This window comes from Lathamus discolor, chromosome 14 (genome assembly GCF_037157495.1).
Source record: "Lathamus discolor isolate bLatDis1 chromosome 14, bLatDis1.hap1, whole genome shotgun sequence".
Classification (NCBI taxonomy): domain Eukaryota; kingdom Metazoa; phylum Chordata; class Aves; order Psittaciformes; family Psittacidae; genus Lathamus; species Lathamus discolor.
This window is the reverse complement of record NC_088897.1, coordinates 2,125,943-2,144,315: the sequence shown is the minus strand read 5'-3', so window position 1 is coordinate 2,144,315 and position 18,373 is coordinate 2,125,943.

Sequence of the window (18,373 nt, the reverse complement as noted above, 5' to 3'; positions counted from 1 at the left end):
CAAGAGCCCCCCCTGTCCCGGCAGAACCCTGCAGGTGCGCAGGGGGGGGCGAAGTTGTCCGCGGGTGCGCTGGTGGACTCGCACGGGGAATTCCCGGGTGCAACAGGAGAGGATACAGCGCCGGGCCCCTGCGCGAGTGCGGATCTGTCCGCACCATCCTCGGGGGGCAGCGGGACTGCCGCGGATGCGTGCCAGTGCCGCCCCGGGGAGGGCAGGGCCCGGGCAAGCCGGTAACGTCCTGCCACGCTACGGTGATGAGCATTGGTACCGCCGAGCACGGGAAAGGCTTCTGCACACCGGTTCCAGCCGAGGTCGGGGTGCGCCGGCCACACCAGCCCCAGCGGGGAAGGGATGACGCGGGCAGAGCGGCATCGTCGGGGATGGGGCTGCCTCGGCGCCTGGGGTCCCTACGTTCCCCCCCCCCCCCCAGCTGCCGGAGCCGCTCGGGGCGTTGCGGGGCGCGGCCGCGGAGGACGCAAACGGCCCTTTCCTCACCAATTACCCTTCTCCCGTTCCCGGGAAGATTTATGATCCCCACTGCGGGCGGCGGCGGGGGGCCCGGCCCCCTCGGGCGCGGAGGCGCAGCGCCGGGCGTAGGTCGCCCTCTGCTGGTGTCGCCGCGCAGCCGCCGCCGCCGCGCCTCGACGGCGCGGGTCGGGAGCGGTCGCGGCTCTTCCTTGGCCTCCCCGGAACTCCCATCCTAGGGCTGCCGGGGGGACTGCTGGCAGCGAAGGGGCTCCGGACCCCTCCCTTAGCAGCGTATGAGGGGAGATGCTGGGGCTGGGTTCCCCGAAGGCAGGAGAGGAGAAGTGGTGCTGCATGGAGAGCAGTGGGGCCGTTTCTACCTGTGAGGAAGACCGGCAGTGTGGGAACAGCTTCACAAGGAGGAGGGAAGTGCAGTTACTAAAATTAAGCTCGCAGGATTATTCTGTATAAACATCACTCAGGATGAGCAACAATTTAATGGGCTCTGTTTTCAGAGATGGGAGGGCATGGTGTGTGCCAGTGTGGGGGTTCCCCGGGCCCTTTCCAACACCCTTCCAATCGTGCTGGGTTTAGGCAACACTGGCTAACCACAGCAGGGAGATGGCTCAACACAGCCAACGCCAGGGAAGCCTGGTGCGAGGGTCAGTGAAGGTTTAAATGTCACTTCCTTCTCAATGGCTGAACACTGAGGCCTAAAGGGCACGCCAACCTGCCTTCTGAGCACGAAGCCACTCTTCACTGGGGAGGGTAAAACCCTCCCTGCAGAGTGTGGGCTCATGACTGTGACCTTGAGGGATGGTGCGGGAGGCAGGGAGCAGGGCCTGGTCCCCCAGCCAGGCAGTGTGGGCAGCAGAGCATTCTGTCAAGAGCTGAGCTGCTCCAGGCCTGCCATGGCCAAACCCAGTCTCTGAGAAACCCTGTTCAAACAGCCTAAGGAACAGCGACTGATTAGTCATGCACTGCGCTGGGATTATTTTCCTCAGCTATGAAAAGACACTAGGAGGCCCTGCGGGGGCACACCCGGCACAGCCCCCCCCCCTCCCATGGCTCTGCTGCTCTGCACCCTCCAACGCACCCTATGAAACCCTGTTTGGCCGTGCCATGTGCTGTGGTCACTGTCGAGCCATGAAAATGAAGTGCTGGGTGCTCCACTGACCTCTGTCTGATGGAAGGTGTTTAACCAGCGAGTAGCACTGGTGCTGTGTCGCTAGCACCGCAAAATCCCACAGCTGAGGATTTCACTAGGGCTAGTGGTGGCTTTGGGATTTCTTCAGCTAAATGGACAGGGTGCTTGGCTGGACACAAAAATAGCTTCTTACCCCGAGGGTTTTGTGGGCCTGATAGGCAAACCCCGACTAACTTGGCCACTGAGTTGCCATGCAGCACAAGACAGTGCTGAAACGGCTCCATGGGAGGGCGTTTGTCAGCAGGAACACGGGCTCACTCCAGAGCATCACACAGCCCGGTGGAGCGGGGAACTCTGCCGCAACACCCATCCCTGCACAGGCCCAGCAGTGGCTTTTTGTCACTTGCTCAGGCTGAAGGGCTCTGTTGTTGGTGCTGTGCCTGCGTGTCAGCCCAGTGCCACCACACACTCACTCCCCAGGCATGTCGGGTTATGGGTGCACGGCAGAAGGGCAACGGAGCTCCACTGGGTGTGCTCAGGCCCTGACTGCTATGGAAGGTGGCAAAATCTGCTCTTTTGTCACTGCTGTGTGGGGTTTATAGGAGCTGACCACTGCACATCCAGAGGAAGTGCGGGCGGGGCAGCACCCCGAGTATGGTGCCATGAAGCTGGGCACACTGTGCCCTGTGCTGGGAGCTCCCCCAGCCCTGTGGAGTTTCCTTGACCCATTGGTGCCACAGGCAGGTTCAAATCCACCATCTGAACACTCTAAGGACGGTTCGGGTCCCTCTGCCAGCCCCGGGACGCGGCCGTTCGGGAAGGAGAGCCCCGGGTGGGCGGGCAGCGGGGCTGGCAGCGGGGCGGGCAGCGGACCGGCAGCTCTTGGTGCCGGCTGGCGCCTGCCTGCCGCCGCGCTGCCTGCGCGCCCTGGCCGAAGCGGAGCGGGCCGAGCCCCCGGCCGCGGCTCCCAATTAGGGCCCGGCCGGCGCTGCCCCCCGCGGAGCGCAGGGGCGGCGGGGAGGCGGTCACGGCCTCGGAGCCCCAATTACCCTCCGGGCCGCCGCTCTGTCTGCCGTCCCCAGTGGAGGATCAATAGACAAAGGACAGCCCCGGGGCCCTCCGTGAAGCCCTGCTCCCCCCCTCGGACCGGGCACCCCTAAGCGCTGCGCACGGCGGACCCCTCGCGCAGGGAACCTGCGCATCTCGCCGCACCTGTGCGCTCGAGGCGGGGTGCGCAGCCGCGGCGGAGGTCCCGCACCTGCGGCCGGGCGTGATTTATGGGGCTGCTGCTAGGCCTGGGTGAGGTTTGTGGGTTATAGTGAGGTTTTACGTCTTTCTTCTCTCCTTTCTGTCCTGTTTTAGTGGCATTGTGCCTCAGCGGAGTGTCTCAGGAGCCCCCGACGTGGAGCACAGCTTGTCTCTGCAGCAGCCAGCTCGGTGAAACACCCCCTCCTTTCACATCTGCTCCAGTTTTTTTTTTTTTAACTGGGGAAGCCCTGGAGCCTCTGCCCAGGTCTTTTTGCCAGGCACCAGTGTCTCAAAGGCCTCTTCATCCCCTGCAGGCGGTTCTGGCCCGTTAACCCTTCAGAGGCATAGTCATTGGCACGGGCTGGGGATGCGGGAAGGATGAGGTAGACATCCAGGCTGCTCCCTCCTGCGACGTTTCCGGAGCCGCTTTGATCTGTGCGGGTGTCCGGTGGGGTAAAAACATTATCAGGGGAAAAGCAGCTGTTTACTTGGATGCAAAGCTGTTTTTTAGCGTCAGGCACCGTTTGCTCCGTCTCTGCCCTAAGGCAGGGTGGGAAAGGGGAAAAGGGGAGTCTCTCGGTTTATTCCTGTTGTTTACAGCTGCGGGTGACAGCGAGGGAGAGCCGGGCCCGTCTCTCGGCGGCGCCTGTCCGGCCCTTTCCCAGACCTTCCCCGGAGCCGCTCCGGGAAGGGAGGAGGCTCGGCCGCGCCCCGCGGGTCTCTGCTAGGGACATCCGACGGCACGGAGGCTGCTGGAGGGCACCCAGCCGCCCCCTGCGCTGCTCCTCTATGGAAAGCAAACCTCTCCCAGTCCCTACTGAGGGGCAGTGGTGGAGGAGCGGGCGGCGCAGCACCGCTTTGCCTTGGGGTGGCAGGAAACAAGAACACCGGGGTTTTTCTTCCTCGGGATGTGCCTCGGCCCCAGAACGTCCCGGCCGTGCCCGCGGCTGCCCCGAACTCTGCCACCAGGTGGCGCAGTGGCGCCGCACTGTAGGGGCGGCCCCGGCTGCGTGGCAGCCGCCGGTACCGACGGCCCCGTCAGGGACCGTGGGGGGTTCGGGTGCCCGCAGACCGCAGGGGTGATGTTACTGCGAGCTGCGGTAGTAACACCGCCCTGCCTGCACTCCCCCTCTGCGCCCAGCCTGTGGTCACAGCCGTGTCTCTGTGGTGCACCTTGCTGGGTGCCGTAGTGTGGGTATATGTTCAATTTTCCTATCCATGGCCCGTATGCAGTCATGGATAGGTGTGAGCAGCCATCCTGTGTACTGACAGTTTTGTGGGTTCTTCCAAAGATGTACCTATAGACCCCCTCAGAAAGCAGCGAATGCTTACTCTGAGGCACCTAAGCACAAACAAGCAGCCAGAAGTGGTAACGCTCTGTCTTCTGTATGCTGGGTTTTATACTGCCTGAAGTATTAACAAATGAAATCATGTGAGAGAGGCTGTTTCTTTCCCTCGTCAAGCTGGCATTGCTGTAACTGGTGACATAAGCACAGGTACATCTGTCCTTTGCCTCCCACTGATATTTGTAAATGGTCCTTGCCTTCAGCCTTGGGCCTGGCAGGCTCAGTAATTCTTTGGAAATAAGATCTAATTAAAATGAGACAGCGCTGTCAAGGGACTACCTAATTGTCTTTGCAAAATGACCTTGTGGAGAGCTTGGCTCTGTTCCCAGCAGAAAGGTGTTGTCAGTGCAAAATCCTGTGCAGCTGGGGGGAAAGGGCTAAAGACTTTTGGGAACTAATTCTCTAGGATGGGAAATAATGAGCTGGTGGAGATGCTGCAATGCTGTTGTCTCTGCTCCAGCTCCAGAGCTGTCCTCCCCACGCAGGCCGCACTAGGGCTCAGGGACACCTTCACAATGGCTTTAAAAGAGACAAATTGCATGCACCCAGGTTCAGTCCAGGTAAATACCAACAGGACACCCACTGTCCCATATCCAGTTCTGGATGAATGCACTTCTTTTTTCTTCCCCCAAAGCTCATTTTAGAGGATGAGCAGCAAACCTCCCCAGATGGAAACGTGCTGCCCAGACTATTCTCTTCTTGGGTTTTATCTGTTTGCCAAGCACCCGGATGTGATGTGATTCTCCATTTTTTTCCAAGAGCTCTTGCTTCAGCAAGTTCGCTGGGAGAAGTGCACTTACTGCTTGGTGACAAAATGCGTTCTTGAGATGGAAAAAGTTCTTTTCAGGAAAAACATGACATTTCAATGGAAAAGTAACTTTGCATGCTGTTTCTAATTTTAAAGCTCTGCCTTGGAATGCTCCCATGGACTTTGAAATCAGAGCTGGCTCTTACGCTTTCCAGGTTTTATCCACCTTTCCCATATAATTCCAAATTGCTCCCTCTGTTAACGAGACAGTATTAATTCTGCCTTGCTGGATTTTCATAGGTCACTTCCAAAGTGCAGTTTCCCTTGTACCATCCCTTCTTTCTGGGAATTCCCCCCCCAAACACACACACACACACACACACACACCTCCGAGCTCTAGTCTATAAATACCTTTAGTCCAGACTGCACAAAGCTCCGTACCTGGCTAATGACTCCTGAATGGATGAATGTATGAATGAATGCCCCTCCTGGTATTGCTCCATACTAGGATTAACTCCTACAGCCACCTGCTTCAAATTAATACGTCTGCTCATTCGTAAACCATTTCATCTCCATTAGACGTGCTAGCATTAATTTCTCCCAGTTAATATGACCTGGTCACGAGGGAGCAATGCTGGTATTTTTCCCCCCCTCTATATTCTGTGTAATGTTTAACTCTTCTCAAACTGAGGAGCAAGGACCGTGTGAGTCAAGTGCTGCAGCTGGTTGGAGCCAGCAGAGGGGAGGCGAGAGCAGAGATTCTCCTTTTCCCCACTCCTCAATGAGTTTCAGGAGAGGGGGAAAATGAGTGCTGACTTTTACTATTCCAAAGAACGAACGATCCAGTCAAGCCGTTAATAGGTGGTGTCAATAGCAATCGATCCAAGAGCAAGCCAGCGGTCTCGGATGGAGCAGTGGGGAAGGCAGAGTCTGGAGGGTTTTCCCCATTCCTTGTCCCCCCAGTTCAGAGGTCAGGCACAGGGCTGGCTGCTGAGAGCTGCATTTCTCCTGCAACACCCTGTGTCATCCCAACCACGGCCCCTGAATCCCAGCTGCCGTCGCCTGATCTTGGTGTGTGAACAGAGCAGATGCGGCATGAAACCATTGCACCAGGGGCTGAGCCTTCCTGGCTCATGAGGGGACCAAGGCCATATCCTTCCCATTCCCTGTGGGACCACTGACCCAGGCATCCTTCTCCTTGGCAGAGCTTCTGCTGGCAAGTGCCGCGCTCTGGGAGAGCGGGGGAATATTTACCCTGGAAGATGGTATCATGGTGCTCCCATGGAATGCTTGTCCCATGGACAGCTCGAGCTGTCCTTTGAGGTGAAGCACAAACAGGTTTGTTTAAACAAGGGCACCCCTTTAACAAGTTTAAGTGGGTTTCACTGTAAAATGAATTTATTTCAACAAAACCTTTTTTGATAAATTAAACCAGCACCACTCTGTATATAATTTCTATAAACAATCTTCTCTAATGTTTACCTAACCTGGGCACGCAGAAAGTCTCACATGTTAAATATTAGATGAAAAGGAGCTATGAAAGCTTTAAATATTCTTATTCTTTCTTTTGAGAAAGCCAGCATGCCATGGGAAAATACTTTGTTGCTTTTGAGCTGAGGCTCTCCAGGCCCTTGCCAAGGATGAAGGGAAGCAAGCCCCTTGTGCTGCTATGGCTTTGTGTTGGATTATTTTATGTCCAGGTCTGCAGCAGAGCTGCAGTGCAAGGATCAGCAGGGCCTGCTTGGGTGCATGGTGCTGGCACCCATCTATGATCCACACTGTGTAGATGGAGGTTGATAGTGCAATGGCTATGTCATGTTTGCAGGGTCCTGGGAAGCCCAGGACAATCATTAATTTGTGAACTAATGTTCAAGCATTCATTAATTAAAGGGCATCAGCCCAGCCCTGCTGGGAGAGGTGAGAACTGTTTGTGATTTGAAGTGCTGCAGTGTTTCATGCTCCGTCAGGTCTTTTGCCAAGTGATACAGATGCTTTCCCTTGATCACCCTAGTTGCAGAGTGCCACCGGAAAAGATGCCCATGACTTCAGTGAGGACAAACTGTCCGGCTCATGAAAGATAGCTGTGGTGAGTGAGAGATCTGCCTGCCATGAGAATAAAATTTCCTGATAGGGGATATGTAGGTTGGGAGCGTTTGGGTGATTTTGTGCTGTTTGCCTCCAGAAAGAAGGAAGGGGTGAGTGGGCTGGATATATTCTTGTGGAAAGCCCCAGATTGGATAAAGCAGCTTTCTTCCAACTTGGCTTCTCAAAGACAGATCGCTCCATTGCTTCAACTCCTTCTTGGGCTAGACTCCTGGACTTGGGGGAAAAAAATCTTCATCTTAAAGGAAGTCCTTGCTGCAGCTGACTTCTCCCTAAGACATCACCAAACCAAGTCCCAGGTCCCACTGTTCAGTGGAAATGAGGGGAATGTGTTTTGCAATGAAGCATATAGCTTAACTGGATTGGAGGGAGGAAAATGGAAGCATTTTTGCTGAATAATTCAGTATTTAGAGAAGCCTTCACAGCACATGCCCTGCTCAGCTGCTCAGATCTTTATCCGGAGCCTGTTGAGCCAATGATGAGTTAAATTATTCGGTAATATATAGATTAAATTTGGCCCCTTTAGGGTTGTCAGAATATTAACACAGAGAGCTGCACCACAAGGCTGTTTGCAGATCAATCAGCCACTGCAGCCACAGTGGGTCTTGCTGAGACCTGATGCTATCATGGGATCACCCACTCCAAAAACAGCCCTTCTGCTTCCTGGCACCCAAGACCCAGTGACCCATCTTACCTGGGATGCCCATAGCTCCATAGCTTTGTCTAATGCTTGTCACTAAAAGTTCCCAAAAATGTTTTTTGAGGTTATTTTGATGGTTTCCCAGTCTGATCTGGCAGGTGACAAATAACCTGAAACTCTTGGTGAGATGGGTGGGCTTCTCAGGGTAGTAATGGTAGTGGCAAAGAGATGAACTGCGAAGCACAGCTGCCTGCAGGAGAGAGAAATGATGTAAATGACACAGGAGATAGATAGAAACAATATAAAATGACACGGGAGTTAAGAATGATATAAAATAATACAGGAGATAGGACCGACATAAAGGAGATCTCAGCCCCAGGACTCATGAGGCAGGGTGAGTCCCTGTCTGCTGGGGATGGGGTGGGACCCTGCAGCCCCCAGCTGGCACTGGGACTTGGATGGGCTCAAAGTGGCTTTCTTCACTGTCTTCAGTGCAAGTGCATAGAAACCTTTTTGCCTGCGGACAGGAAGAGCCTGAAATAAGTTCACGTGTTTCTTTGGGCTTCGTTGATACTGGGATTGCAGGATCTGTCTAAAATGTGTGTTAAAAATCATCTTGTCTTCCAAATAAACCCCCAGAAATTCCAGTATCTCAAAGATATGCTTGGAAGCGATTTATTCTTTTTGCTTTTGTTGTTTCCCTGATGCTTTTCAGCATTATTCTTAATGACACTGTGTTACCAGAGACCGTTTTTGGTGGATAACACAGTATGGAGAAACCAACAGCTAAATCTGGTTATCATTGACGTTGCTTATAAAATATACACAGCAATCAAGATACTGACCATGGCAGTAAATTGAAAATATATTGAAAACATACAGCATTTTTTCAATTTATTAGGAACATAAAAAAATATTTGGGCATTTTTTCCCCTCTTGTTAAAAGGAAAGATATAGAAGCTCTGTTAAGGAAATCTGTGGTAGTGTTGGTCCAAATGGTGGTGTGGTGCAGAGGGCAAGAGGTGTGCTGGGTTTTGTGGGCTCTCAGATATCAAACAACCTTCTCAGGACGCACCACAGCAGCGCCTGGAGCATCTACTGAAGGGCTTGTGGGCAGAGCCCAGCCTCCAGCAGGCATTGTCTCAGGGTTAACATCAGCTGCCCTGGCCCTAAGGGGTCCTGGGAGCAGCTTTAGGTGCTGGTGGCCTTGCAGGGGTGGCATTAGAGTGAGTTTCGCTGCTGGCTGCAGCCGCCGGTGCTGGGCCAGGTCACTCCTCCTGTCCCCACTGCACAGCACAATTTGGGCACATTAGTGAAGGGTTAACCCCGGCAACTGCTGGGTAAGTGTAAAAATGTTAATAAGGCTGCTGTGGGTAGCCCTAACCTAGGAATTTATGGTGGTAGTCAAAGCTAATGTTTTGGATCAATGCAACATCCTTTCTCAGAATGAAAAAATAAATTAAACAGACTGTCATATGGAGGATATGTAACCAAATCAATCATATTTATTGCATTTAATCAAAACTTGATTCTGTTAAATTTATTCCATATGATAGCTGTTGCAGGATGCACACCTAGCTGAGGTTGCTGGTGTGACTCGGTGAGCTCTGTGCTGCTCACCAAAGGGAGGGCTCAACCCCTGTGTCATTGCACGTTAATGAGATTAGGGGCATTAATTTGTGTATGATGCTCTGAGCAATGGATGGGGTGTGTGAATATGTACCCATGGAAATGGTCACAGGGGCTTTACTGCGGATAAATACTATGTATTTAGTAACCAATATAGCTCCTGCTCCCACTGCACTGCACTGTTTGCTTGCTGCTGGCTGCATCTAAAGGGTGGTGTCGTGGTTTAAACCAATCCACACAGCTCGTTCACTCACTCCTCTCCCCTTTTCTCCCTCTTTCTTTCCTCCCCATTCCCCCTCCCCACTCCCGGAGGGATGGGGAGGAGAATCGAGAGAATGTAACTCCCACGGGTTGAGATAAGAACAGTCCAGTAACTAAGGTATCACACAAACCACTGCTGCTGCCACCAATGATAATAATGATAAGAGAAAATAACAAGGGAAGAGAATACAATACCATCGGCCAAAAGAGTTCAACTGCCCCTGAAGAGAGCCCATGGTCTTTCGGGTTAACTCTCTGTTACATCCTGGGCATGACGTGCTGTGGTATGGAATACCTCTTTGGCTAGTTTGAGTCAGGTGTCCTGTCTCTGCTTCCTCCCGGCCTCCCCTTGTCCCCGGCAGAGCATGAGACTCACAAAGTCCTTAGCCAGAATAAACATCACTTAGCAACAACTAAAAACAATCGGTGTTATCAGCTCTGTTCCCAGGCTGGAAGTCAAAACACAGCGCTGCACCAGCTACTGAGAAGGAGAAAAACTGACTGCTACTGCTAAACCAAGGACAGGTGGGATGTGCTGATGCTGTACAGCATGCTGGCCTTGCATCATCCAGCCACCAGGCACCATTCATGGCTGTGCAGCTAGGTGTGATGGGGCAAAACCTGTCAGACACCCTGACTGGGACCAGAGTGGGGCTGAGCAATGTGGCACAGGCACATTGCAGTTTATACTGGGCCAATATCCAGGCAATAGAAACAGAAGCCCATGCTGTCATCCTTCCCACAACAGTGTGTGGCTAACTGACCCTGGCAAAGTCTCCTGGTCCATATTACCCCTGCCCCAGCGTGGCCTGGGCTGCTTTCAGCCTCACCACTAATTGAATCCACCCATTCTGGCCAGAGCCATCCATTCCTTCAGGAAGGGTCTTGCCACTGTCCAGCAGGAGCAGGTCCTCAGGAGCGAGGGATGTTTGCACCTCCCCTGCATGCCTGCCTGCCTGCCTGCTTGCAGTGCTGTGTTCCCATCCTGGAAGGAGGATTCGATCATGCAAATCTTTCTTCTTCTTGAACTTACATATTAGAGTTCTTCCTAGCTGCATGTATAATTCACTACATTAATCTTCCCTTAAAACATGCTCCTTCCACAAAGCCCTTCTGTATTGATCCAACAAAGACAATTATATATTATAGGGGGAGGGGGAAACAGCTGAAATATTTGAGATTGGCCCTTCAGCAGGATTTATTACATGTCTGAACTATAGTGTCTGCCTATTTTTTATTCTAAGCCTCTATGACAGGGGTCATGTCTTCCTCCATATACTGTACAGTGCTGTGCGCTCTGATGGGGCTATATTAAATACTCAGGATGATTAATCACACTGTATAAACATACTTCTGTTGTGTTTGGAGGCATGCATGCGTGTGTACATCAGCGGTACTGCACAGCTGGAGCACCGTCTCCCACAACAGGTATTGCTGCCCCATGCATGAGGCAGTCGTAGGGTCCTGAGCAACGTGGTCTGGCTTTGAAATGCTCCTTGGTGTGTGCAGAAGGTTGAACTGGAGACCCCTAAGGTCATTTTCAACCTAGATTTGTTCTGGTTCTCTGTTTTTCTCCCAGCCCAGCTGCTTGCAGTGACCTTTCCAAGCGGATGCAGTCCTAGGGCATCTTGCAAAGGTGATGCAGAACCCGGGGCCTTTTCTGGTACCCTGCTTTTGTGTAGGAGCTCATCATGCTCTGCCTTTTGGTGCATAGACCCAGGTTGTAAGGGTGCAGTGTGGATGCCCTTTAGGAGAGGGATTGTACTGTCTCCATCTGTACCCCAAAACAAGGAGGCAAAGCAGACAAGCTGAGAATGTCTGTGTCTGACTGGGAATGAGAAAATAATGAATGACCAGAATCGACTGTTTGTAAATGTGTGTGAGATTAATGAGCAAAGGCTTCTCCATAACACAGAAGGCATGAAATCAATCCCTTGCTCCAAGAATAATGAGGGAATCAATAGGATTACGAGGTTAAGGCTGGAGTAAACCTGAATGACAGCTGCAAAATAAATTTTATTTGGAGGACGTGGCTGGGGTTAAATGAAATGTAATAAATAATGTAAAGTATTTAAGGGGTGGGGAAATGGTCCAGAGTTGTAAGGAAGAACAGAAGGCCCCACAGTTGCTAAATCTGTCCAGTTTATATCCTCACTGTGTTTTTGCAGGCGTGTGATGAGTGTGACATACTCCATACCTGTAGCTAGCCTAGTGGCACTGCGAGGTTGTGCTCTCTCCCCTTGTTGTCCAGGACAGGGACAGGAGCGGGAGGTGGCAGTGGTGACACCAAAGCAGGATGGGGATGTGCATGGCTGAGCCATATAACAGAGCCTGGGATGCATTCAGAGTGCACTGCATATGAGCCACAGGTTTGTGCATCCCTTTTCGCTGTGTTTCTCTTCTAGTGTCTGATTCAAAAAAGCCATCATTGCCGCCATTGCATTTCCCACTGGTTGCAGACCCCCTGGAAACCTGCTACAAGGCACAGAGACCTCCCTCTGCAGAGCCACAGCTGCTCTTGGGGCTCACACCCCCCATTCACCCATCCTTTGCATGCCATAGCCACTTGCAGGGACACGGACCCTTCTGGCAGCAAGTGCCTGAAGCTGCTCCACCTTTGCACCCGTGGTGGGCACAGCCTGTCCTGCTCAAGGCAACAGGGAGCCGTGTGGCTGTGGCTGGAGGAGTTTGGGGTCCTGCTGGCCTTGGTTTTGGGGACAAAAGCTGTGCTGGTGGGTGTAGGGCTGGGATTTCAGGTGCTCAGCACCTTCTCTTGTGTGGCTTTGAGGGGCTGGTTGTGGAAGAGCTTGGCGCCTGTCAATGCCTCAGTGAAAACTGAGCTGCTCCGTAAAACTGGTCACAGGGTGTGTACCAAACCAGGCTGAGGGCTAGGTTGTGACAGTTGCATTGATTTTTCTTATGGGATTAATTCCTGGTCCTGCTCCTCCCTGCTAGGAGTTCTCAGGGAAGGAGATCTGGAATTCCCAGGATGTGGTCAGTGCTTTAGAGGCAGAGCCCAGCCCAGAGAGATGTCAGCTGCTTCTGCCTCCAAGAGAGGCACGTATCCTGCTCCAAGAGGAGCAGCTCTGAGCAGGGATGGGGAAGCAGAGGTTTTGCTCTTGAATCTCCATGTAAACCCCCCCCCTGCTTCCTTCTGTTGCTGGTTCCCAGGGGTCTCTGTGGCGCACTGCTTCCCCCGGATGCTTTTCCATCAGGTTATCCTGTGCTGCCAGGACTTGTCCTCCTGGAGCAGACCATGCGTGTGTGGCTCAGCCCGGCTAATAAGGGTTGCATGTGTTTTTCCAGTCATTAAGCATATGACTAATATTGCTGTCCTGGCTGCTTAATGCACCCTGACAACAAGGAGCCTCAGAGGAGGGGAACAGAAACAGAGGAACACAAAGAAAATGTCTTAGATTCATCCCCATGCCAGTAGCTGTGTTTTCCCTATAGGTGTTGTGTCCACACCTTGCTGGGGCAGGAGCTTGGGGAGCCCCTTCCCATTGCAGCTGCCTGGGGCTCTGGGTGTCTGTCTGTCCATCCCAGGCCATGTGATGCAGCACAGTGGCTCTCTGTGCTGTGATCTACCCCTGGTGTGGGAAATGCTGTGGGCTCCTCTGTGTAGGTGATGTCCCTGTGCATCCCGACCCGCCGTGTGTCCACTTCAGCCCTGGTGTCAGCAGGCTGCTAAAGGCAGCACTGGGTGTCAGTAGTTTATCCTACTGTTGCATGCTGAGTGTGTGTGAGGAAGGGTCTGCAAACCTCTGAATGCACAGGCAGGTCCCTGGTGGCCATGCATCTCCGCATGCCCCTCCACAAACATGCCTGGTCCAGGGTACCTCCTCCCAACCGGGGTCCTGCAGACCCACCCGCCTCCCGCATGAGACCTGTCTGCAAAGAGATGCAGAAAAATGCCTTCAAGTTTCCTTTTAATAGCTCCTGTAAATCTTATTCTATGCTAAAGGTAAAGACACATTTATTATTGTCATAAAGGAGGAAGAATTAGGGACTCCCTGCCTGGCCCCAGAGTGGGTGACTTGGGAAGAGCAAAGGTATCAGGTCAAAAGCCATGGTTTTCCCTTGCCATTTGGCATATATGGGAACCTATCAATGACAGGAGGTGAAAATCTCCAGCTGCCCATATGGTGCAGACCCCTGTGCCTGGGATGGGCTCAATGAGCCAAGGAGCCCTGGGTGCGGCACATGGAGCTGTGGGTCACGGCTCAAGGACCAGGCTGGAGATACCTGTGTCCAAGCACCCAGGCTCTGTTTTAGCTCCAGCACCCTCCATGCCATAAGGAGCCATGCAGAATGTCTTTCTATTCTATGTTTTTATTTAATATTTTCAAACCGTTGCACATTCAATCTCAATCCCAAATCCCAGCCCAGAGGTCAGTGGAGAATTGGCCCTGCACCTGCAACCTGAAACCAGCTCTGCCTGGCTGGTGAGCCTCATGCTGCGCCTCTAATTAAGGGTTCAGGGGGTTGCTTTTCTTTTCTATTTTATTTTGAGACACTGTTTTGAAGAGCGCAGCCAAGAATGAGAATTTCATAGGGTAAACAGAAAAGCTGCTCTCCAGTTATTTATTGGTTCTGTTTTCCAGCACGTGGACTAGTATTGATCTATTTTGCAGCGTCTCTAGAGGCTTCTTCTAGGTTAAAATGTAGACATTGCATGTTAGGCTGGACTAAGTACTGGCAGGAAAACACATTTGGCTCTTTTAATTGGAAAAACATATTTCTTTTATCACCCTAAGGCCAAGACTCTACCACAGCAGCAGAGGGAGGGCAGGGGAATGTATACAAGCACAAGATGCTCTGGTTCATACTTGCTCCAGGGGATTTGGTGGGAGCACAAACCCCCCCACAACCACAGCTGGCTCTGGGGTCCCACTGGGTCTTGAAAGCAATTCCCTAGGGGATGTCCTTGGTGGGGAGGCTGGGAATGAGTCTTCTGCTGACCAAACCTGTGTTGGTTTGAGGAGCTGCTGTGGCCAAACTCGGTCCCGGCTCCAGTTTTGCTTCTTTGAGCTCATCCCAGTTGGCTTCGGGGGCCAACCAGGCTCCTACAGCCTGGTGGGGACAGCTCAGTGCTGGTCCCCAGCAGCTGATGGCTGGGGTTCATTCCAAGTGGGGATGCTCTGCATCAGGAGCAGAAGAGACCCACACATGCCAGCCTCAGACCTCACTATCGCCTGTTTTCAGTCCATACAGTTGGAACCATAATTCAGCTGGAGGTGATAGAAAGAGGATTCCTCATCCTTAAGAAGCGCTTGACAACCCCTTACATCCTCAAAGTGCTTTCCAATCCCCATGCTGCTTCTGTTCTGCTTGTGTCCTCTTCTTTGGCAGGTTAAGGGACTCACCGCAGGCCACAGAAGGAGGTGGTGTCAGAGACGGGATGGCTGCTGCAGCTGTGGGTCCCCCTTCTCCGTTGCCTCCTTGCTGGTGGTGAGTGCATGCTGCTGGCATGGAGGTGGGGAGCTCCGCTGGGAAGGTACAAGCTGAGGTTTAGAAATCATGATGTGTGAATTGAAATGGGAAGCAACGGATCTCAGGAATCACCGCAACTGCTACAAGGTGTTCCTGAAGCTGTCAGCAAGCCATCTGCCTGCTCGCCCTAGGTAAACACCGTGCTGCAACCAGCCCTCTTCAGAAACCCACGAAGCCGAAGGGTCCCATGGGGTGAACCCCGCTCGGGTGGCAGCGTGGGCTGGGTGGGAATAGGAGGGAAAGGGCCCTGCTGTGTGTATGTGGAGGGAGCTGCGCCACCTCGCCTGTGCTGGGGCTCTGGGGTGAAGCCCTGGCTGCAGCGCTCGCTCCTCGTAACTCATCACAGGGACACCCGCGGTGGGGAGGCAGCGGCGACCGCGCGAGGGCCGCCGGCCCCGGCACGCAATTTATGGCTCCGGGAGAAAGAGAGCAGCTGGCGTGGGAGCAGAGCAGCAGCGGGAGGAGCGCGCCTGGGGTCGGGCTCCTGCCCAGTTTCTCTCACTCGGAGCTCGTTATTCAAGCACTGACCCTGCCCTTCGCTCCCTTGCACATGCCGCAGCCACCCCGGCTGAGTGGTGGGTGCAGTGGGGAAGGTGAGGCGCGTCCACACAGCAGGGCACAGCTCAGGGCACTGAGCGGAAAGCCTTCCGAGCTTCCGTCCCACTGCACATCGCAGCTTGGGCAGTGGGGATGTCACGCTTCCCCCCCAACAGGGACATCTGGATCCCTGATGCTCTTCACCATCAGTCTGCTACATGCACCGGTTCTCATGGTGAGCCAGCTCAGAGGCCACGTGGAGCAGTGAAATGGCCATGGGCTGGCCCCATCCGCAGCCCCAACACAACGAGGCAGGCAGGCAGCCCTGAAGAGGCTGATTAGTGAAAGCTGGGTGACCTGGGATGACACAGGCGGCTGGTGAGTCAGTACGTCCCCAGAAATGGGCCCACTGGGTCAGGACTGCTTCATCGCTGCCAGCCCTGAGGGCGGGAGCAGGAAGAAGGATCCATGGCTGGGATAGACCCAGTGAGGGAAGACTTGGGGGGCCACTCATGCTTCCCTATGGGGTTGGGGTGCAGTCCTGGTTGATACCCCCAGCCCCTTGCCTTCTGCATGGCCAGGACTGTTAGTCGCACTGTGCCTCAGTTTCCCCTCCATGCAGGGAACAGTGATGCTCCATCCCCAAGCGTCCAGGGCAGTCTGCTGAGCTTTGGGAAGTTCTGGGACTGAGTGAGGTGGGGAAAAGCAAAACTGGGAAAGAACCAGTATATTTGTAAAACTGGGCAAATGGGTGTCAATGTTCATCTGCGCCTGGCACAACCACACAGGGAGGAGTGTGGGGAGGCACAGTTTTGGGGCTGAGCCCCCTTGCCGAGGATGCTGGGGTCTGTGTTAGGCCAAGGCTCCCCGCAGTGCCAGCCAGTGCTCTCAGACGTCCTGTTCACTCGCAATTCAAAATAAATACAGGGAGTGAACACGACCTTGAGTGTAGTCGAAAGCTTTTAAAACTCTCCTCTAATTCTTTCAACTTCCCGCACATCTATCCTCTGCACCGGCCTCCTCATTTCTCTTCCTCTACAGTAAACTTATACTCTTTCTAAAGTGCCCAGCGAAGACACTACAGATGAAATGTTGCTTTAGCTTGATTTCCTATTCCTAACATATGCTTTAATTACTGTCATTTGCTTTGATTTGCTGCCAGCATGCCAGTGCAGCACTTCCTTCGTTTCACAACCTTTGCCGTAACCTTGTGGGAATGAGTATCAGGTGTTCCCGGCTGATTTCATCTGGTTTAGGGCATTTATCTGGAGCTCCATGGCTTTTCCGTGCTGTGTTGATGGCACCAGCACAAAGGCAAAACTGTGGAGTTGTTCTTCACTGTATATGTGTGGTACAGAGAGAAGGATGCTTGCATGTAGAGCACTGACCAGAATTTATTATCTATGTTTTTTACACTTTCTAGGGCTGATAGCTCAATCCAGAGTGGTGAGGGATAATGGCATAACAGGGGAGAGGAGGGATGTCACTCCCAGCTCCTGGTTTCTGTGCATCAGGATCACAGAGGTGTTCCTGCTGCCGGCCTGGGTGCATGCTTGTGGTGCAGCAGTGTTTGGGGTCTGGGGCAGAACCCTTTTCACCCCCCCTTCCAGAGCTGGCTCCCAAATAAGTGTGAGGAATGGCAGGGACAGAAGCCCTGTAGCAACAGTTGTGCTGATGCTCTGTGGTGCAAACCTTCCACATCCCACTACACTGAAAAACAGGGCTCCATGGGTGACAGCAGCCTCTCCTGCTGTGCCCACTGCTCTTGCTTCTTGCCAGGTCTCATCCTATTGTTTTATGACAAGTGCAGGTTGACCAAGAACCCCTTTCACTGTTCCCACTGCATGGCAAGAAGCTTGTGCCCACGTCATTGAACACAGCTGCGGACATGAGATGCCCTCCCAGTAGCTGGAGCTGCCCCAACCTCACTGCACCACCAGGTCAGTGCCCTGAGCTTCTGTGTAAGAAGGAAAACTGCTCATATGGGGATCTTTTTCCTTCCCTTCTCCTGATGGAGCCAGCTTGGTCTCCTGTTCCAGGCAGGAAAGCATCATTAAGCTCCCCACAACTTTCTGCAACTGGTACACTTGAGAACAGCTCCCTGCACAGCAGAGCCTGGAGGAATATTTAGCAATTGTCTATTCTGGCCCCAGATCACTGGCACTTGCATACAGCAAGCCCGAAATGGCCCCTTTCCCAGACAGATCCTTAAGCAAGGTTTTCCTGTCTCTTTGTTTAATCAATCTCAGCCATCCTTTCTCTCCTCTCTGGAGCCAGGGACAGATGCTGCTCCAGGACTTCATCTCTCCCTTCTCTCCAGTTTCCCTCTTACCTGTGGCAAGTCTGGGGTCTCAGAGCAAGTCATGCCCCACAATAAGAAAATTCCTAGCTCCCAGTTGGCTATTGTTTCACTTCCCATTTGCTTCTGTTGAGAATCTCCCGCAGGGATGTGAGCGTGACGCCTTTTTGCAGCTCTTCCCCTCTTACTATGGAGGCAAAGCCACACCAAAGGCTGAACCCTGCTCTCAGAGCAACCCCGCTTGCTGGATGAGAAGGAAAATGCCCAAAATGGAGAATGGCATTTGTCCCAGGCCTGGCCCTGCCCCGCTGCAGCCTGCGGAATGTGTTTCATTGCCGCGTCCCCAGAGCAGGATGGAGGCGTGGGGGGGATGTGACTGAGCAGGGAGTGAGCCGCCACATCATGGAGGCTGGCTGGCAACGCAGCATGGCCTCCTGGTGAACAGTTACTGGGTACC